Source organism: Pholis gunnellus (genome assembly GCF_910591455.1).
Source record: "Pholis gunnellus genome assembly, chromosome: 9".
NCBI lineage: Eukaryota > Metazoa > Chordata > Actinopteri > Perciformes > Pholidae > Pholis > Pholis gunnellus.
In genome coordinates, this window is record NC_136535.1 from 22342251 (window position 1) to 22348367 (window position 6117).

General features: G+C 38.5%; 1 long non-coding RNA gene across 1 annotated transcript; it reads left to right on the top strand.

Annotated features, from left to right (window-relative positions):
• Positions 1 to 1185: 1185 nt before the first annotated feature.
• Positions 1186 to 2616, top strand: LOC306700858. The gene is made up of 4 exons (XR_013767216.1): positions 1186 to 1298; positions 1601 to 1620; positions 1820 to 1972; positions 2402 to 2616. It is a non-coding gene; the product is annotated as an uncharacterized lncRNA (long non-coding RNA).
• The last annotated feature ends 3501 nt before the right edge of the window (positions 2617 to 6117 follow it).

The window sequence follows — 6117 nt, forward strand, 5'->3', positions numbered from 1 at the left end:
CTCACTGCGTCAGTCGATCCACTAAAGTGTCCCCACCACATCAAACAGAACCAGACATGTAGTGTCCCAGTTATCGTGCGGTTGATCAATTTCCGTCTCACACTACCTGTATGCCTTTGTTCCACGTCTGAGGTAGTTTTCCCCGAGCAATGTGTGACACGCAACTGTTTCTCATCCTGCTCTGCGTCTGTACATCAACACAAATACCTGTTCGTTCACTGGAGTAAACTGCTGTAAAAAATACAGCCAAATTCTAACAATACTGTGTTCCAAAATACAGTAAATGATTGTAGATTTAAACAACCGGTATGCTACCGTAAGACTTGATGGCATTATGCAGTATTTTCATTCCACCAAAAGTAATACAAAATACAATCGCATTTCAAAAACTGGTTAGCCAATTGGTGACTAAGGTTACATTTGTTTCGTGTGTTTTGTTGCAGTAGTGGAGATTTTAAAGGTTGGCAAAGTAAAGTAAAGCTGTGCCGTTGTGTTTTATTTATGCCTTGCATTTGAGAAAGAACCCATTTCAGTCGGTGAATCTTGCTCAGAGGGAAAGCTTGTTGGTTTTAGTCTTAAGTTTTAGTATCTAATACTCCTCTGTTTTTGATTTAGTGAATTCTCTTGTAAATGCACTCCCTGTTTCGTAGAGAGCTCCTTCAGTTCTACTCTAACAATAAACTGGTAATTATAAGACATGACATACAAGCTGTTCTGCATTCTCTAACATGAGTTTTCATTGTTGAAAGGAGACAGTACACACTGTTCCCCCCAATTATTTAATCAAACCATAATTATAGATACTGGTATGTTCAGTCACAGCCTTCTCTCCGGGCGGAGCCCTTTATTCCCAGCAACAACAATAACACCATAGTATTAATAATAATACAATGACTCCTTATTTGGAACTGTTAAGAGTTTAAGAATATTTGAAATGAAATCTTACATGCGAATGCTTTCCCATCTTATGCAGAGGTGAATATATATTTCTGTAATAAAACTCTCAAAAAATGTCCATTCTTAATAATGACTACTTGTTACTTTGGATACTTTAATTATGTTTACCTTGACTTATTCACACCACACAAGAATTAGTCCTGCTTAGATTTGCCACTGTGCAGGTTTCTAATGTGCGTATACTTGTGTGTCTCCATCTCCACTTAACCCAGAGGGAGCGGTGCTTTGGGGGCGTGGTTAGGTTGAAAACGCGTGGTTTAGGTGCGGTAATCCAGCTACTTAAGTTTGAGTCTCTGTGGTTTGTGAAAGTACACGAGCAGGAGACACAATGGATTGCCCAGGTAAGCTCACATTTATGTTGACTTTATTTAGGAGGAACGCTTTGAATGCTTGTCTTTTTTTTAATTCCCGGTAACACTTGATGAGCCACGGGCATTTTAAAGGCTTATTTCGCACCTGACAAGTTTATTCATTATCTAATATGCTTTAGAAAAAAGGAAAATGTAAGCAAAGTCTAAGCAAGTTGTATTTTATTTGTAGCTGTTCTCTTGATGTGTAAAGAGTTATATTTTGTCACAGGATAATTCTTATTTTTATCACTTTTATTCTAACCTGATACACTTTTTCATTCTTACCTGAACAGGAAAGGATAAGAAGGATAAGGTGAGAGCTTTGCATGTGTAGATCATAAGTCTGGTATGAATCTAGTGGTTCTGTGATAAAATAAATAAAAAAAAGTTCCTTTTCCATTAAGTCTTTTTAATCTGCTTAATTGTGATTCCTGGAGTCAAACATGATCTCTGAGACCAAACCAAACACAATCAATGATTTATTCAACTGTCAAACTTTTTGCCATTTTTAGGGAGGATGCAAGGGGAAGGACGGCAAAAAGCACAAAGAGGGCAAAGGAAAGAAGGACAAGAAGGAGAAGAAGGACAAGAAGGAGGGAAAGGGTGAGGGGAAAGGTTCAGGCTCAAGCTCAGACTCCTCATCTTCAGACTCCAGCGACAAGGAGGTAGGAACAATGTTACAGCTCATTTTTAGAGATCTCTTGCCATTTACATTTTTGATAGAAAATAGCTTTACTCTAGGCCTTTGCTTTTTATTACCCCTCAGTACTCAGTTTGTCAAAGTCTTCCCAAGTTACTGTAAAGTGTTCGCAAAATGCAGCTGAGCAGGTCAAACCTAATTTCAAAGGATGGGGCCGGATAATCATCAGGTGTGACCCACAGTTCCAGTTTTAGCTATGGGTGTGACACACCACGCCCTCCTGTGTGTGTGTGTGTGTGTGTGCTGTTTGCTTTTTTTTTTGTTTGTTTTGGCTCACGCTGCTGCCACAACGATTCATACCCTAAAGATACTGAAGTCGCTGTGGTATTTAAGATGCTATTAATAATTCATGTCTCCTGTCTGAGTAACAGCGTTGTCCTTTTTGTCATTTCAGTGATGAAGCTGACACCGGACTGCTGTCGGTCTCTTATGACCCTGGCTCTTAACAACATGAGTCTGAAGGAACTTTCCCTGCTGTCCTTTCATTGATGTCAAAGAAACATGCTGGTCTTGTGTAAAAACAAGCCTGATGATTCCTAGAAGTAAATGTTCTGTCAACAAAATGCAAAAGTTCCTCTGTCAAAATAAAGTGCGTTTTCTTCACCACAAGATGGCAGTGTTATTTATTTTTAAACTCAATCAAAGTTAAAAGTATTTTAAAGGAGTTTTACTTTCAAGATGTATATTTTAAGAGTAAGAGTGCCGTTTGTCACCGTAATAGATTTTAATCAATTTTGTTGAAAAGACAAAACAGAAATGAAAACAAAGTATAAATAAATGTATCATATTTAAAGTAGTCGTTTCTCATTGATAAGAGTGAACTTGTTAAATAGTTGTTTTGGATTGAAACCATGAAAATTTAAAACCTCAGTGAATGTGTGATGGCTGACACTGTCATCGGACCAGACCGTGTATAGATCCTTTAAACCTTTACTCACAGCAACTTTAAGTAAAAAGTTAAAAGTAATAAAAAGGGAGGTCATCTATCTAGAAATAAAAATATCGCAGCATCGACATCACACAATAGTTTGTCCTACTCAGACTTGCCACTGTGCAGGTTTGTAACGTGCACATCATTTCTAACTCTGATGTCTCCGCCTGCACTTTAAAGCAGCTCCTGAAGTAAATGCAAGGGGGGGGGGCATGGCTATGTCACATGGTTACGATAAGGTTGATCCAGGTTACCTATGAGTATCACTGAGGTTAATTGTTTGGAAAAGCGCAGAAGAGGAGTCACTATGGCTTTCTTTTCAGGTAGGCTCAAATCTACGTTGACTGTATTTTGGGGGAATATCTTGAATGTGAACGCTTGTCTCTGAGTTTAACAACATTTCTCAAGTCTATGAAGAGCAACAGGCATTTGTGTTGCGCCTGACAACTTCAATAATTATCCGATATGCTTTTGAGACAAAATTTAAATGTGTAAACAACGACTGTCTGTAGGTTGGATGGAAGACGAGGTGAAGAAGGAGGATGCTCATGAAGATCATTTTCAATGGCCCTGGAGCAAGGATAAGGATGACGATAAGCATAAGGATGAAGTAAGAGTGTTTCATGTTTACATTCTATCGAAAAATCTCATATAGTTCATAAGTTTGATATGAATCAACATGTGATTTTAACAGTTTTTTTTGACAGCAAAGCCAAAACGTTGATCTAAATTGATTAGTTGTGATTACTGGACTCAAACACAATCCTTAAGACGAAAGCAACACAATCAATGATTTATTCAGAGTCAGCTTTTGCCATTTCTATAGAAAAGCAGCAAAGGCAAGCATGGCAAAGACGACAAGTCGGGCAAAAAGTCAGTCACAGACCACAAGAAAAAGGACAAGAAAAAGGGAAATAAAGAGGGAGGAAAATCTGGCAACTCATCTTCATCCTCATCCTCATCCTCGTCCTCATCTTCATCCTCCAGCAGTGATGAGGTATAGGCCCAATGCTGCAGTTTATTTTTAGAGATATCGTGCTCATTTAATGTTTGATATGAAATAACTTTACTCTTTGACCTCGACCTTATTGTGACCCACTATTATTTCCCCTCAGTGCTTTGTTTGTGAAGGTGTTCCCACGTTACACTTATTTATAGTTCTTCGGAACGTTGAATAGCAGCATAAAGTGCAGCTCAACAGGTAACATTCTTGTCATGCCTCATGTCAAAGCTTGGCAACATCCACAACATGTCTTACCATGCGGTGCCAGTTCTAATCAGACGTGACACACCATACCCTCCTTTGTGTGTGTGTGTGTGTGTGTGTGTGTGTGTGTGTATGCTGTTTTCATTCAAGGCTCACACTGTTGTCAAGTGAAAAATCTTCCAGATCTGCATTTTTTAGCATGTTATCCTGCTGCCAAGCTTCTACTATCGCATCACCTTTCAGCTACCTTCCTTTATTCAGAGGAAACAGAACAACACGTTTGTCATAGTTGTATGAATAATATAGGTTTACCACGCAAATGGCTGAAGCAAAGGAGTAAAGAACCAAGCACAGGGAGGTAGAGAAGGGAAGCAGGTCAGATAGTGGAGTCATAAAAGAGTTGTTGTTGACTCATCGCCTCAATGGAAGTGAACTGTTAAACCTGTCATGGGCTGACTGGACATTCCTGCTCCAAAATGGAAAGTATTTTTGGTGTTATGGCTCATGCTGGTTCCACTACAATGTAAGATACTGAAGGAGCTGCAGTACTTAAAGGCCTGATTTAATACATCATGTATCCTTTCTGCAGTAACAGCATTGTCCCTTTTGTCATTTCAGAACTGATGCTTCCTGGGAGGACGGACTGCTCTGTTCGTCTCTTATGATCTTCTCTGTTCACAAAATGAGGAGTGTGGATTAGTGCCAGCTTTTCTTTGTGTCTTTTCATTGGTGTGACAGAAACATAAATGTTCTGACAACAAAATGCCTTTTTTTTTACAAGTTCTTCTGTCAAGTAAAGTGTGTTTTCTTTGCCACAAGATGGCAGTGTTATCTCTCTTTTTGCAGGTTAATAACAGTTTTGAAGTCCAAGTCGAAGATCAAAGCAGTTTTATTTTGAAGATTTAAATTTACAGAACACACAAAAAAATAAAGGGAACGTTTAATAGATTTTGAACAGAAATACATTTTCTTCAGATAAAGAATAAATCAATGAATTGCGTTTGATGTTGTCATTTTATTTGAATAAGTGTAATTTTTTTAAATAGCTCGTTTGGACTGAAACTTTTAAAACATTTGACACTTAAAGAAGCCACAACATAAAAATATTCTTCTTACATATAAAAGTTCAACATTTAAATTTTTGCTCAATTAAAAACACTATAGTAAAATATATAGCTTAAAGTATCAAGTAAAAGTAGGCTGCTGTTTAGAAGAATGTACGTTTGCAGTGTTAGTATACTTTATTGCTATTACTGATTTTAAGGTCGTAGGAGTTGATGCAATTTTATTCTATAAAAAGAAGGAAAATCACAATATTTCCCTCTGACGTGCAACAGGAAAAGAAGTATAAAGCAGTGTGAAATGGAAGTAAAGCACAAGTACTTCAACATTGTACTCAAGTACAGTGCTTGAGTAATAAAAACGTGTATTCCATCACTGCAGTGGACGCACTGTAGAGTAAGTGAAGCCTGTCAATAATGGCCGATACGACACCATGCCCCAAACAAAGGATAACCCGTCATACCCGACAGCAAGTATTCAAGTTGTCATGAACTCCGGCCAGGAGTGTCAGGAGAAGAGAACTACAACATCTAGCACGGAGGATCTCCTTCTGGTCGTTTGCATCTTTTATGGGGGTGAAGAAAAAAGAAAAATGAAGCAGTTTCAAAAAGGAATCAATAATAAATCAGGCGTGCATCTTTCTGGGGCTGCTGAGGAAACCCAATTCATCCATCATGTTTAAACCTTTATTTCATTTTAGGGAATATTGAAGGGAGACATCAGTGGATGATTTACAACAACATTTGCTTACATGTATGTGACGTGTGTGTCTATTTTCAGAAGGGCATGTTTTCACCCTTCTTACATACGGCCTTACTGTTGCCTGGCTGAAGTCTGCAAAGGAGACAGACATCAGCGTACCGGCCCACGTGACCCCGTCAGTAGCCCTCTCCGGCTCTCCAGACCCTGA